Below are 15,898 nucleotides of genomic sequence, written 5' to 3'. Positions count from 1 at the left end.
TGTTGACTCCTGGTTCTGGAAATGATCAGAACTGGAGGTCTTGACTGATTATTATCAGCTGTTATGGATTTGATACCAAAACAAGGATTTAATGTCTGTTTCTATCAGTTTGGCTGTTTTTCCATCTGTTTTGGTTCTGTGTATGACATCGACTAAGATTTTTAGATTTTTGGCATTCATAAATATGCTTATTTGTTTTTTATTTACTTACGACCATGAACAAGTTGTAACAATGCATCATGTAAAACATTTTCTGCAGAATCCAGGATAAATGTAGCCTTATGTCCTAATATTCTCCACCAGCTTTGTTCTTTTTTCCTTTCTTTTTATTAAAATGTTTCTTTGTGCATTATTTGCCATCATCCCTTGAATTTTCCCATCTTCCCGTCTTTTTCCTGCCATCTTAATCGCTCTTCTTTTGTCACCGTGTCTCTCTGTCATTTGTCGGCTGCTCTCTCTGCTGAGGCTTCATCTGTCACCATCAATCAACAACCATGGCAACCACTGAGGGTAACAAGCTTATTATTATGTGCTTCCAGGGAAATTGATAGGTGCTGCGAAGAAAATGGGGGAGAGAGGATCAATAATAGAAAAGAAAAAAGGCGAGAGAGGGAACGGAGAGAAAGAAGGTGATATTTTGTTGTCAGGTAGAATGAGAGGCTCAGTGACTGATGGCGGAAAGGAGTGAAATAGTAAATTACAAAGTCATTACTGAAGCGGCAGCTACAGTGAGAATATGGTAAAGATCCAGGTAACAAATCAGAAAACAGAAATTCAGGTGGATTTTCATCTCCTATTTCAGTGAAAACAATTATCAGGAAAAAGATAACCTGTAAAAAATCCTGATTTTCAACTTATTTAACAGCTTAAAACCTCATTTTCTCCTCATTAGATTGATTAAAATACAGAAATTATTGTTTTATTTCTGCTTAATTTCACACACTGTAAAAAAGACAGTAAAATAAATGTAGCTGCCAAAATTTAACCATATAAATACGGTAAAATCTGGATTCATATGGTATAATCTGGCAACCCCACAATGCTTTTTTTTTTTTACAGTGCAGGAAAAAACATTTTAAATTAAAACCTCACAAATTTTACAGAAATATTACACATTATAAGTCAAAATTATACATAGTACAACTTAAACTGAGATGTTAAAAAATGTAATTGTAAAAAATACTTTTAAATGTGGCAGAATTTGGTTCCAAGCAAAAATGACAGAATATTTCAATGTTTTATTAGACCTTCAGTGGGAGGTTATATTCACATTACAGTTACAGTAAATGTAATGCAGTTACATTTACTGCATTAACTTTTGAAAGGAATTAATCAGGTAACATTTTCTGATGATTATGAAATATTGCAACTTTTTTTGGGTAAAATTTCTGGATGCTCTGCCCTCTGAAAGTAACTTCTCTGAAAGAAAAACAAATATGTTTTAACCATAATTCACCAGATAGACACACAGACCTATAATTCATGTTCTAATAATACTGAACCTGTAGTTAAGATGATCAATCAGCAAACAGTAGATATTATCACCTCTCTCTGCTCTGATATACATACATCTCTGTACAAAATGAAGAGATCATTGCAGTGAATCCAATTGAAATCCTCCTGGTTTTTCCTCCAAATATTGATTCCTGATTTCTTCCTGAGTTAAAACATTGTATTGTTGTTCCTAAATTAATATAAGCGTGTTTTCTTTACATTATTTGAGGCAATCTGTCATTTTCTGCAAATAAATACTAGATTCTTGCTTGGAATTTCAGACATGTCAGAAGTTCATAGGATAAAATAACAATGTTAATTTTACTCAGACATAAACCTATAAAGAGTAAAATCAGAGAAAATGATCATTTTAAGTGCTCTCCATTTTTTCCAGAGTTGTATCTGCTGCATGTATGGAGGAATTTTTCTGCCATAATTTGAGAGCACACATTTTCAGTCTGAAAGCATTACAAGTTTTGAGAATAAAAGATATTAAATTCTGCTTTCAGGCTGGAAATGTGTGCTCTCGATTTATGGCAGAAAAATTCCCCCGTATGAACTGTGTATGTGTAGGACACGACTAAAGCCTCTTCATGTATACTCAGCACATAACTTCACAAATTTGCACTGTCGTTACCAAAGCGTATGTTTCATTTCTGATTTATTCAAATTAATAATCTACTTTAGAATCTGACGACAGCAGAAACACAAAATAAATTCAGGCTTACTGGCTGCATTTTTATAGATTTTCAGTGTAAAATTCTGCTGAGACAATGAAAGACGAATTGAACTGAAGGTTTTTTTTACACATCTTTACCACGGGTAAGATGGTAACAGTGGACTACAGTTTGTGATTTCTATTGAGGAATTGATGATTTACAGCCACAGTGACAACCACAGAGTCCTTCCTAAGATTGCATCTCTTCTTCTGCAGAACGTCTTCGGTTCATGGCTGTAATTATCAGACAGAACCAGAGATAGCAGGACAGGTAATGGCTTGTAATTAACCAGCTGAGTGGCAGCTTCCAGAGCCTTCGCGCCCGCTCTCTTCGATTACGGCTAATTACGCAGAGGCTGGTGAAGGCTGTTTTTAAATAAAAGAAAAAATCTGTACCTGTTTCGTCTTTCAGCTGAGCATCGATCGGCTCCATCATCGCCGCCTCTGCGTCTGTGTCTTTCCCAGCAGAGGGCTGACCGGGTCCATTCTTCTGCCGGTTTTTCTGGGTCTCCATGGCCTTCAGCTTGCGAGCATGCTTGTGACCTTTGTAGTGGGCTTCTGCCTGGGTCTACATACACACACACACACACGCACACACACACACACACACACACACACACACACACGCACACACACAAACGTGAACGCAAAGAGAAAACACATAAACAGGGTTTGTTGGTCATCACACAACATCTTTACAGGGAAGCTGAGTAACGACGATGTATGAGGGGGAAATAAATAAGGTAGATTACTAAATTTATTGCATTTAGTCGCACTGTTGGTTTGACAATAATCAGTCATGTTGCACTAATGAACATCAGCTGTCAACTGGTGACCTCCTTCATCCCCTCTAAGCGTATTTGCTCATCTTTCCTCAGATTTGTACTGACAGAAATTGTCCTGTCTGCTTTGCTGTGACCTTCATGTTCTCCTCTGACAAAAAGAAAAACAAATTTATGAAAGATTTTAGATCCTAAAAGTGTTTCAGATGTGAACTCTGAGCTAATTTTGTATCATCAAATCTTATTTTATAATGTTTGTAAGGTTTTGCTAACCTTAATCTCAGTATTTCTTCAGTCACCTCCCAGCTTAAACTTCCCAAAAATGTGTATCTTAAAGTAAAACCAGGAAAACCTGATTTAATTTGTTTGCAATGGACTTCAGTTTTCAGCACCTGTGGAGAGTAACGCTGTCGGCAAGGTTATTTTTTATGGATTTAAATTTTAAACAAGAAATTCTACAAAATTTTACAGGATTTATGTTCCAACATGCAAATCAAAGCATTCACTACTCTGGCATTATTGAGTTAGTTTTAATGAAACCAGATCCTCTAGATAGCAACATCGGGACATAATGTTTGCATTGTTTAATCTGTGCCTGTCTTAGCAGTTTGCTTAGAGTTTTATTCATTTTTAATTCAGTTATTTTTACTTTAGAGAAAAGGAAAACGCTTCAGATCATATACTTTTGCTGATTTTGGCAATTCCAATTACATTTTTAAACAAAAACAAATGCTATTAAGAATCTAACATTCCTATTTTTTAAGAACAAACTTAACTGAAACACTTCTTGAGATTAAGGACAAAAATGTGAGGCGTAATAAACAGAAAAAGCTTCTGCTCTCATCCACAGTCAAAATTCAAAATGTGTCAAGGCGACTCTTTCATGGCTTTGTGCCGGGAGCGGATGAAAACATGTCTTCCTGTTATCACTTCTCATGAAACGTGGATGGCTGCACAGGCATGAAGGACGCCATCGAGGGTCAAAGTGTGAGGCTGCAGAGCAAAGGTCACACAAGCCCTTTGGGAACGATGAATGTCAGCGCACACCAAACATTCAGAGGGATTTTTTCTGCGCCAGTCAGAGCGACGGCTTCCGATGTTACCGAGTAATTTGTAGTAGGAATTTAAAAGTGTATCAACAAACTAGAAATCAGTTATCCTCTGTTAAAACGTCTTAAAGATGACATATTATGATTCTTTGAACAAGTTGGTACAGGTTTACGGTCCAAACAAAACATGTTCATTACATTTTTTTTTTTGCACAAAATAATTTGTTTTGGTGCAAAAAATAGTGATTGTGACATTGTGCCAAAGGATTACAACAAAACGTGAAAGACAAATTTAATTTAATCTCGAAGCATCTGACTCACGGTTGAGTTGAAGCGCAGGTGGCAGATGTTGCATGAAATGATGGGCTTCTTCTTGGGCTGAGACATGCCGAACGTGTGGTTGATCACTGCTTTCTGCACCGGGTCCATCTACACACAAACACTGTCAGTGCTGCTGCTTTACATGGACACAGCAGAACAATTCAACGTTTGACTTTGAAATAAAAACATAAAACAAAATGGTGTCTTTCTGATTATACATGTAAATAAAAATCTTCCCTCCACATATATTTGCATCACTGGTAAAAATGTGAATAATATTATATTGTCCCCCCCACCAATTAAAAGTAATCCCATAAAAAGTCGGATTTATCTACAGTTTTCACTAGTATAACCATAACTCACTTCTTCAGGGAGTCTGAACTGTGGAAATAGCTTAAAATAGAAAATAAATGTATCCAAAAATGACTAAAAAAACCTCCAGCAATGAAGTTTTCAGCTATTCTTTCTGACACGTTGTCCTTTACCTCAATGAGACAAGTTAATGGCATAATTAAGTCCCTTCCTCCCCTCTGTGTTCGTCATCAAATAAGAGGAAAAATAGAAATTTGTCTTATGTGTGTTTTGAGCCAAAGTTTTGAGCAAGGCATAAGATGAATAATTTCTTTAAGACAGATTAGAAATGTGCATTTAGGATTAATCCTGCTCTTATTATCGTTGTGGCTAGGACCTATTTCTAGCATTGTTCGTCTTTAAACCTTGAAATTACAGAGATTATTGCACTGACTGACTCAATATGCATCTCTAATAATACGACACATTTGGCTTTAACATTTTATCTAGTAAAGTGACAGTTAAGTCAAGATTACATGTAAACTAAGTTAGTATATTCAGTTTTAACCCAGAATCCTGAATTCACTCTTTTTAAATTGCCTGTTTGGATCAAATCTGTCTTCATTTTTTAAATCCCTCCAGTGCAGCTGTGCTATTCAAACCGTATTTTTAGTTTTAAGCTGTCACACAGCAATGTTTTCCCTTCCTCCCACAAGCTTGATGCCTTTAACAAGACAACCTGAGCCTTTCCTCATTAACTGATGAGTCTGGATTTTGACAAATATTTTACTAATTACTTGGTTAAAGGGGAAAATGCAGAGTAAGCATAATATATAAAAAATAAATAAATAACACACATGAAACATTTAAATGGGACAACATTTGAGTAAAATCTTGCTGCTCTGCTTTTTCTGCATGCTTGGTGGAGAAGGAAACTTTTTTATATACATTAGCTAAAATAACACAGTATGTCACATTTATATCACAGTTTTTGGATATTTTGTTGTAAGTGACACTTGATTTAATTTTGCATTCTCCTGTAATATTCTGCAGGTCATGCCTTGAGCGCATATAGATGACAGAGCCTAAAATATATTGCAACTTATATAACAAAATTTACTAATAGTGACGCAAAAGCAATGTTTTCCCCAAATAGAAACTACATTTTTATCTAAAATACGTACCACTAAATGATAAAATCCAATTAAGTAAATCACAGATAAAGAATAACAAATGGAGCATTCCTGTAAGAACATTAATGATTTTTCCCAACATTGTTAAATTTTAACCTGTGTTACAGACACTTTCTGAGTCTATAACCATCATACATGATTCAATACAAATCCATAAGGAGCTAAAGTGGGGCCATAAAGTTTGTTGATTTTTTTCTCTCAATACTAACAGAAAAATAATTGCAAAACTAAAAATGAAAAATATTTGAAACAAACAAAATAAAATCAAAACTGTATCCTACATCTGTTAACAGGTTCAGATTTCTTCCCTCAATACTAACAGAAAAATAATTGTAAAACTAAAAACATACAATGTTGTCAAAATTTAACAGAAAATTCAGAAGAGACTCGTAAACAAAAACTTTTATTTTACTCAATTATATTTCCCTATAGGTCATGAATTTCCAAAAATAGAAAATTATTAAGATTATAAATAAGATTTCTCCTTAAATATAAAATAAGAATAAAAAAAGTTAAATATTTTTGACTTTATCAAGAGTCCTTGATATTTCTAAATACTCGTTAGCATCTGATCTTTGACTTGAAAGTATAGAAATGTGATAATTTAATTATGTTTCCTTACAGTGTTGAAGTTGGGGAAGAGGCTGAGGGGCGAGGAGCCGTTGACCCTGAGTGGCAGGAAGTGCTCCAGCTGGGTCTGTGGCTGAAGGGGTCGACCCGGGAGGGGCAGCGAACCGAGGAGCGGGTGGACCTGGTTCTGGGACAGTGCTCCTGAAAGCAAACACACATTTTGGACTTTCATATCTCGACCCACCTCAAAACATTTACATGTACATTCAGCTACACAAACTGATTTTAGCAGCCGAATGAGAGCAAGACGCCAGGAATGAATGACTCACTCAGTAAAAAACCCTTAATGACTTCACTAATGGCAGGGGACAAATTAGAGGCTTTTTGTTTGGCTTTTTTCTTCTTTCTGCTTTGCAAGTCCTTTGTTTATCTTGAAAAATGTCTTTGGTCTTTAAGCTGCAAACCAAGCGTCTGTAATTGTTTGTTTCTTTCCCTGATTCTGGATCAACATAAAAAAAAGAGTCCAGACATTTTAACATTTCAGGTTACTTCAGGCTGCGTTCACACTGCAGCCCAAGAGACCCAATTCAGATTTTTTTCTTTTTTTGCCTTAATGCGATCTGTATCCGATCTTTTCATGACAGTCTGAACAACACAGATGGGATATTTTTCGAATGCGACCCAGGCCACTTGGATATCTGAAACTATTCAATCTTTTCAAATGTGACCTGAATCTGAACGATCAGGCCGCATTCATCCAAAATGAACGTCATTGATGCTCGACAAACATCACTATTCTGCGTCCTGATACGTGCAAGTGGGAATAAAAACAACAACCATGGCACATGATAACAAAGATTAAGTTGTTAGTATGCTGGCTCCAGTCAGACAACAACTTTAAAACCGTAAGATATGCTCCATCGTTAGCATTCATGTTTACTTCTGCAAACCCTGAGCACTTCGTCTTCTTTATGGCGGTCGGCAAAACTGAGCACGCTCTCCATCTGTGTCGTTATTGCGCCCTCTGCTGCGCATGCGAGACATTTTCAGGTTGTTTGCAGTTCACACTTGAGATCACATACAAGTTGCATATATTTTGAGCAGCAGGTGGTTTCTGTGTGGTAAGTCAACAACAAAACATTGTACAGCTCATACAGTGGTAAAGCCAGTTGACCAAACATGCTAGAGATCTTCTCTGGTTGCTAGGTAACGGTGCAGTGTGACTCAACAACCAGGAGGTTTTTGACAAGGCTCCTTTTCCACACACCAAAAACAGCTGGGTGTTTTGTTTTCTAAGCACTTGTGTTGTTTTTAGAAGCAGTTGAGAAATAAACGGAAGAACAAAAATGTACAAAATAAACTTTGCATAATATTTCCCCTTTAAAGATGTGCAACAATGTGGTTGAAACTGATGTAATCTGTCAGTGTAAGACACCCACATCCAATCAGGTGGACATATTTAGAAAATAAATACTCAACATTTTGAAGGTTTTTATTGTTTTTAAACCTCAGACTTTTAGGCTGGTGTGCTCCTGACTGCTAAAGTGAAAGTGAACACCATTGATGCTTTAAAACATCTTTATAAACCCTAAACTGTCATCTAAGACCAACAGCAGGCTCTTGGTATGAATTTCATGTCTGGGCGAAGAGTTCACATTTAATATTCACAGTGGTGCGCAATTAGGAAAACTTTGCACTCAAAGAAAAACATGAAGTTTGCCAGAAAGGGCCGAGACAAAGTCAGACACTTCTGGAACAGTGTTTTTCAGAAATATGTCTAAATTTGAATTATTTGGGCACCAGAACAGAGTACATTTTTACCATGAAGTAAATCCATCATTCAATGAAAAGCTCTGAGAACCGAGAAATGGAAAGTCCAGAGTTGGGTTAAAAGTTTAGACGCTGTGGGGTGACTAGAAAAAAGTTTAAAATCTCACAGTTGAAAGTGAGGAGTGGAACAAAAGACGTCTCAGTGAAGTTATTTCAACTTAAAGGAGGCAAGACTAGATGTTAGGATGTTAAACTAAACTGACAAACTATGCTACAAGAAAAGCAAGATTAACTTATGTTGGATGTTTGCAAGACATTTTACTTTGCTGGTTAAAAAAAAGTAATATTCAATGTCCTAATTCTTTACTTGCATTATTTTTTATATTTTTCTTTCACTTCCCAATTTGGCACACAGTTGTATTGTTATGTCACATAAAATCCCAACAAAACGTAGCCGTACAGGTTTTCTGACTTGAGAGTTGAAAACAGTTCTGAAGTGGAACTGGTTTGGTGGAAAACCCAACAGACACAAACTGTTGATGTTTCAAAGCATATTCATGACTATGAATAACCCAGACCTATATCTAAGTGAGAATTCACTTGAAAATGGATGTTTTCCATCCAATCTAACTGAATTTGAATTATTTTGCAGGCAAACAATTGACAAAATATTGCTCTCTTAATCTTAAAGTGCAAAATTTGCAGATACACTAAAAGGATTTTTTAGCTGTAATTGCATTGCAGAGCTTCTCCCAGTGTATCATAAGCCTGGCGGGCCACCAGGCTTTACTTGTGACCCCCCAAAAGCCTAAGCTTTGCTTATTTAGTTAAGTTTTAAAAAAATGTCTGCATTTTAGTTGGTGTTCAGATATTAATCTTTCAATAACACATAATTATTAAGTGATATGTTCAAATTTCAACATTTGTAAACTCAAAAACACAATAACAATTGCCCTGGCGCCCAACCACCGGGCTTAAGTTTTCTGGGGGAAACCTGGCATTGAAAAGTGGTTGTAAAAAGCATTAATTCAGCCTCTCTTTGGAGGTTTTTATTTGCTAAAAAGAAATGTGGAATAATTTTCCCTCCAGTTCAGAATGATGCATTACGTTCTGTTGGTCTATCCAACAGAAGGTTGAAAGAACAGAAATATTTTTGCACGTTTCTTTTCTCCTTTTCTTTCTGCTCACCTGCAAACATTTTTCTTTTGTACATTTAATTGTTTTAGATGACTTCTACAGCATTTCATCTGTGCATTATGTCTCAAACTCTCCTTCTGCTTGACCTCTCTTTTCATCACACTTAACTCTGGTTGACCTGCACGCTCTCAGACTGCTCATGCTTTAAAAGAGCACTGCGGCTCTGACCTTTGCCTAGACCCAGAGAAACATTAGCACGCTCACATTAAAATGCAGAGGGTCTTACATAAGTATGATATCTCCAGATTTTTATGACGCCTGCTGGCTGAATTTCTGGAAACAGTTTTGTTAAGTCATGTGCAAATAAAGAAATAAGAGATTAAAAGTGGGTTTGAAACTTAACTGAGTCGATTTCAAGCTTAATAAATGAAGACAGTCACTAGAGAGAGACAAATTCATCTACCTGAAACAGGAGTGAAAACTAGTGAATATTATTTTTGCAATCCATTTGAAAGACATTGAAGAGACTTAATGTTTTGCGGTTAGGGAGGATGGTTGGGAAGTTTGGCTGCAGCAGGATGGAAAATGCCAGGCAGGGACTTGATGAGAAGGATGAAAGGATAACTAAATGGCAACAGAGAAATCCGGCCAAGGAAAACCAACAGAACATGACTGACGAAGCTGGATCGCATACCAGACGACAATCAGAGGATAAGGAGAGAATTATGTGTTAAAGAAAAACAAAATGTTCATCTTTATGTGCCATGCAGAGTTTATGACTGGAATTACGACTGAAAAAAAGAAACTTGATCGTAATGTGAGTCATAAACTAAAAGAAAACTGAGAATCACTTGAACTTCACAAAACCTTTAATGCAAACAACTCCAATATCCAACTAATGTCCATTGCTTTTTCTGAGTAGCCCTTTAAAGTTATATTAGAGTCAATTTAGTTTTAAAAAGCATAAAAAACAAACTGTTTTTTTTCACTGCTTTATTTCAGAGTTTATCTCCTAGTTGAGTCAGGTTGCAAAGCCAATCACAATCTGGACTACTTGGACTAAAATTGCTGAGATTGATAAGATTTTTTCGTAATTCTGTCATTATTCAAAGACGTCTTAAGATCGTTGCACCAATAATCTTGCATTTTCTGGTCTGGCCAAACAAAACACTTGAAAATTTGCACTTTTTTGGTTCCTCTACAGCAGTTCAGAAAGTTTAATCCAAAGTCAAACTCAGTTTATGTTGCATAGAAGTTGGGTTTTTATGATTTATATATATATTTTTGTTTTGTTTTAGCAAAAAGTACTTCTAACAGATGAGTATAATGATCAAATGTGGAATGTTAGAGTCACTGGGACACCTGGACTAACTTTAGATGGGTCAAATAAGGAATGGACTATTCTGGACTAAATTTTATTTTCCTGAAAATAAAGCAAGTGAAATGTGGCACCTCAATATTATCTGTAAAAATAAAAAACGTAGCAGTTTTAATTCTGTTTGGGACTGTAGAGAGGGTTTAAGAACAACCATTCTAATTAATTAATTTAAAGCAGAATAGACCCAAGCCAAAGTGCTAATAAATTAACATTAAAATTAGCATGTTATGCGTCAGATTCTCCTGATAAACACGGTACTTAGCAGAAGCTAATGCTAAGTCGCTAACTGCACCGGAAAGACAAGCCTCGAGCGCCAATTTAATTTTGACATTATAACTTACGTTTTCTATAATATCCTTATATATCGTATTTATGCTTATACGTTATTATCTACTGATTGTGTTTTATTTTGAGCCCGTACGTTTCTTGTTTGAAATAAAAGTTTTTGGCGATAAATTAAGAGAACACGAGAAGAGGAAACGGAACTGCTGCGCCAGAAGTGTTCACCACTTCAAAATAAGAGGATGAATATCAACGTCTTAAAGGTCGACAACCAAAACTTTCACACAGATGTCGAACTTTATTCAAGTGAAAGTTTACAAAACCGACAAATAAGTTGGCGCTTTAGATTTATCTGGAAAAAATATGTATAAAATTTTAGAAACTCAAAAACGTTAAAGGATCTCTTGAATTGTAAGTAGATTCAGTTTGTACTTCCTGAAAGGTCGACTATTTCACATGAAGTGAATGTAAACAGCTTTATCAGTACTATATATTTTGCTATTTTCTGGAGTTCTCATCCTATTTATAAGTATTGTAACAGTATATCTTCATTCAACTTTCAGATTCTTGCTTAATGCAATATATTTAATGATATATGCTAATACGTTCAAATCTGTAAAGGTTGTTATTTTATATCTACTGTTGACACTGCAGCCTCACCGCATCATAAATCTGAATAAAGATTTTAATGACCCATAAAAACGGTTGACATTTGCACCTAATAAAGAGGAAAATACTTTATTATACAAGACGATTTGTATATTCTGTCCATAGTAAAGTTACATATTAAATATGAGTACGAGTAGAAGATACTGGAGACAAAAAATATTCTACTCAGTCACATAGTAAAGGACACAAAGTTGTGGTAACTCGACCTAATTAATTTCCAGCTAACGATAATGTTTCTTTTTGTAGAACAGAATCAAATCCTAACCCAAAGGTGGGATTAAATGTGGTGTATTGAATTAAAAAGGTGTCTCTTCTCTTGACAGCAGTTTGCCGTTTAGCTTGCAAAGCCCATCGTCAAATAATAAAAACTGAATGGCACGTTTTCCTCTCTATAATAGCACAGCTTTTCTGAGCCATAAAACACAAGTGCTTGGTGCACTGCGCTTTTGCAGTAATGATGATGCCATTCATTGCTTACACAACAGGCATAGCGTTAGGCATTTATGATGAGCTCTGGTGGATGAATTAGCATCCATTAAAGCTGCTATTGACAGCTCTGCTATAAGCTCATTCCACTGGAAAAAAAAAAAAAAGATGAGGAGTGAAGGTCTAATTTCCATCATGGCTTGAAATGCTGCCCCCGCCGTGCTCTGTGTGGTCTTTAAATAAATCATCCTTATTGTGATAAAGTACATTTAGGCCTCAACTGGCAGCCAGCAGCCCAAATCTCCTGCTAGCTGGCAGTGTCTATTTAAACGCACACAGCTGCAGCTGGCAGAGCTGGCAGCTTCGGGAGAGTTTCTACCTGCAGGGCAGCGAGCGGCTCTGATCACAGCTCCCTGTCGTAATCTGTCCTACTTTCATCTGAAGCACTGTGGGCCTATTTTCACCACAGGCTCCAACAACCTTTAATAAATTTGTTCAAGGTGAAATCCAGGACTTGTCTTTGCTGGTCGAAGACAAATTAAAGGACACGGCGAAGGCCAGGCGGGCTAAATGTTTGCGGACTATCAGGAAGATTATAGAAGGTCCTGCTAGTAAATCTGCTTGTAGTTATGATAAACATGTTACAAATGTATTTTTTTTTCAGTGACCCTTCCAGGAGCATCAAAGTAGTTGGTCTCGGTATGTTCGAGAAAAAAATTTTTTAAATAAAAAACAAGTAAGGGAAAATAAAAAAGAATGTACACTGCACAGATCATTTTATAGAAATGGTAAAAATACAGTGGATAAAACAGAATTTGCAATCTGACTATTAATTGGGTAGCTGTTGAACCAGTGGAGAATATCATGAGAATAGTATGTGATTACAGTTACCTTAATAACAGATATCAGTTTGTTCATGCTGAACATGTTGAATCTGATTTTCTAAAAGCAATCTGTGGTGTACGGGTTCAAAGGTCACAAAGTTGAAAACTTGGTTGTTTTTGATCAGAAGTGGAGAACTACTTTACTTCAGATGGCAAGAAGTTTAAGTTTATTTATTTGTAAAGCACATTTCGACAACAAGTTACTTCTACACTGTAAAGAAAAATGAGGTAAATTACCGGCATATAACATTTAACATATAAATGCCAGAATTTTACAGTATAAATACGGCAAAATTTTAAGGAATTATACTGTAAAAATACGGCAAAATTCTGGCAACCACAGAATTTTACCACATAAATATTGTAAAACCCGTAAACCCGTATAAACTCGGCAAAATCTGTATTTATACTGTAAAAATAAATTTTTTTCCAAAAAAGTTTATGGTAAAATTCTGGCGACCACAGCAGCTGTTATTTTACCATAAATTAGAGACTTTTTTTAAGAATGTGAGTAGCTCAATATTTTCACATATTATTTCTCTTATATTAAACTATCACAATATGGTGACAGCTAACAAATTGCAAAACAAAAAAACATTTTTTTAATAAAAGTCACATACTGCAGCTTTAAGAAATTAAATCAGTATCAAAAATACATATATATATTTTAAAATCTTTTTCTGCTTATTCTCTGAAACATAAGTGACATACAAAAAATAAATCATTAGGTAGGGCTTTACCTTTACTTGTATATTTCTTTATAGTTCTTGCTTCCTAGTATATTTTTCTTAACTGCTGCTTATTATATTCCCTAATTATCCACAGTTTCCCTGATCCTGACTGCAGCTCCTCCTTTCCAGTATATTTCCAATATATTTACGTTCTGTATTTGTCATATTCTTCCACATCTTGGCTTGGTTTCTGCCTTCTGTTGGTCATGTGGAGCGTTCTGCACCAAAACTAACGTCTGCTGAATCCCGCATTAGCATCCCGTGCTCACGGCTCATGCAGATAGAGCACTTTTTGCTGTGTTTCCATTAGCGACCCTCTGCACTTTACATATTAATATGCCGTATCAAACATACTCAAAATACGCCGCCACCATCTGTTCAAACTCTGATAAGAGTCCAATCAGAACCACTGAATGGCAGCAGGCAAATGTGTAGCAGATACTTATTGGTATTTAGAGTCTGTGCCAAACGTTATCCGCCTCATGAACTTAGTAATTAGCAGCTTTTCTGACCCGATGCTCTTTGCAGCAGTAAATATGGCTGCCAGCCTGAAAGACTGAAGCAGCTTCAGATACCAGGCAGATAAAAATGCCTAAACACATTATGTAAATTTGATAGTTTTCTCATTTTTTAACAATTTAACAAACCAGCAGAAGTTTGTATTGGGAATTCTCTAATTCATTCATTATCAATAATAAAGCTCTTGAGCTGCTGATAAAAGTGAAGTACAAAAAAAATAATCACATCTAGCAAAAAACAAAAGCAATTCTACAAACCATCTATTACTGTCAACTAATAAGTAGCCAACCTAATATTAGTAAAAATGTCAAATGCTGTTAAGAGAGCTACGGTCAAACAAATATCTAATTAGAAAGGATGCAGACATATTTTTATGTTTTATGAGCCGTGTAGTTTCAGTGTCTCAAGTTCCATTCGTATTTCTTAAAATCAGACACATAGGTTGCAGAAAAGGTGTTTTAATCTGTAATGCAGTAAAATACCAACACTTTGCACTTCCTACTATCTTGTGTTAAACAGCCAAACTCCCACAGCCTCTACAAATTTACAATACATGTAACTCAATGCCCTGAAATTGGTACTCTGTCCCTTCAGAAAGTCATCACAACATCACTTCCCCTATTAACTCTTTAACAACATTTCTTACCAGTGTCATACTGAAGTATCTCGTATAATGAATTCAGCAGATTCCACCAGGTGTTTGCTAATTGCTGCTGGCTAGTCTGAAGGAGCTGAGTGGGGAAGTCATGCTCTGTCAGGTGGAAACTCATCAGCTTGGAAATTGCAGACTAGAGGAGGAGCTGTGTCTTGAAGGCGGGGCTAAGTTCAGCCAGGCGTTTTGAACAGCTGAATGGTTGCCATGGAGATTAAAGGATTTCTCAAACACACAAAAAAGAATCAAAGCAACACTGCAGGTATGTTTTTGATGAGGGAACAACATTATAACATGACATAATGCTCAAAAAGTCGATTTTACATAATACTATCCAATGTTTGTCCACTAATGTTTTCTTACTAAAGTCCGAAGCTTTTACAGAGCAGCTGGATTAAATAAACATTTAATAAAAATAAAAATAAAAAAAAAACATGGATACTAATTACTAATTAACATCTAAAAGAAGCAGGGTTTTTTTTGTTGGGTAAATACAAATGCAGATCAAACTTTTCAGATGTATTTGAAAAAAAAAAAAAAAGAATAATTGAAAATTGTGTACTCTTGTTCTTCAACTTCACAATTATGCACAAAGCAAAATATAATCTACAATCCAAAAATATTCAAGAATCGTTTACAGAACGAGAAGGAGGATACAATTTAAAGGGAGGTACAAACTTTAAAAAATAAAAACAACAATGAAAAGCAGGTGCATAGCTGAAGAAATGAAGCAATGTCCAAGCATATATATATATATATATATATATATATATATATATATATATATATATATATATATATATATATATATATACACAAGGTATAAAATTATTTCTAAATAGTTATATGGCAGATGAAGGATATACACAAACAAAACCATGTAGGATATTCTTTAATGATTCAAATAATTATATCGTATAAAATTATGTTTTCTATGTAGGATATTGATATAATATATATCATTACACATATTTTGATATAAGGGAATATTGAAGATTAGTTTAAAGGCACGATTAATTAAAAAGTGCAAAC

The sequence above is a fragment of the Poecilia mexicana genome, unplaced genomic scaffold (assembly GCF_051168715.1).
Source record: "Poecilia mexicana isolate PSO_F unplaced genomic scaffold, ASM5116871v1 scaffold_19, whole genome shotgun sequence".
Classification (NCBI taxonomy): Eukaryota; Metazoa; Chordata; class Actinopteri; order Cyprinodontiformes; family Poeciliidae; genus Poecilia; species Poecilia mexicana.
This window is presented reverse-complemented; position numbering follows the sequence as displayed.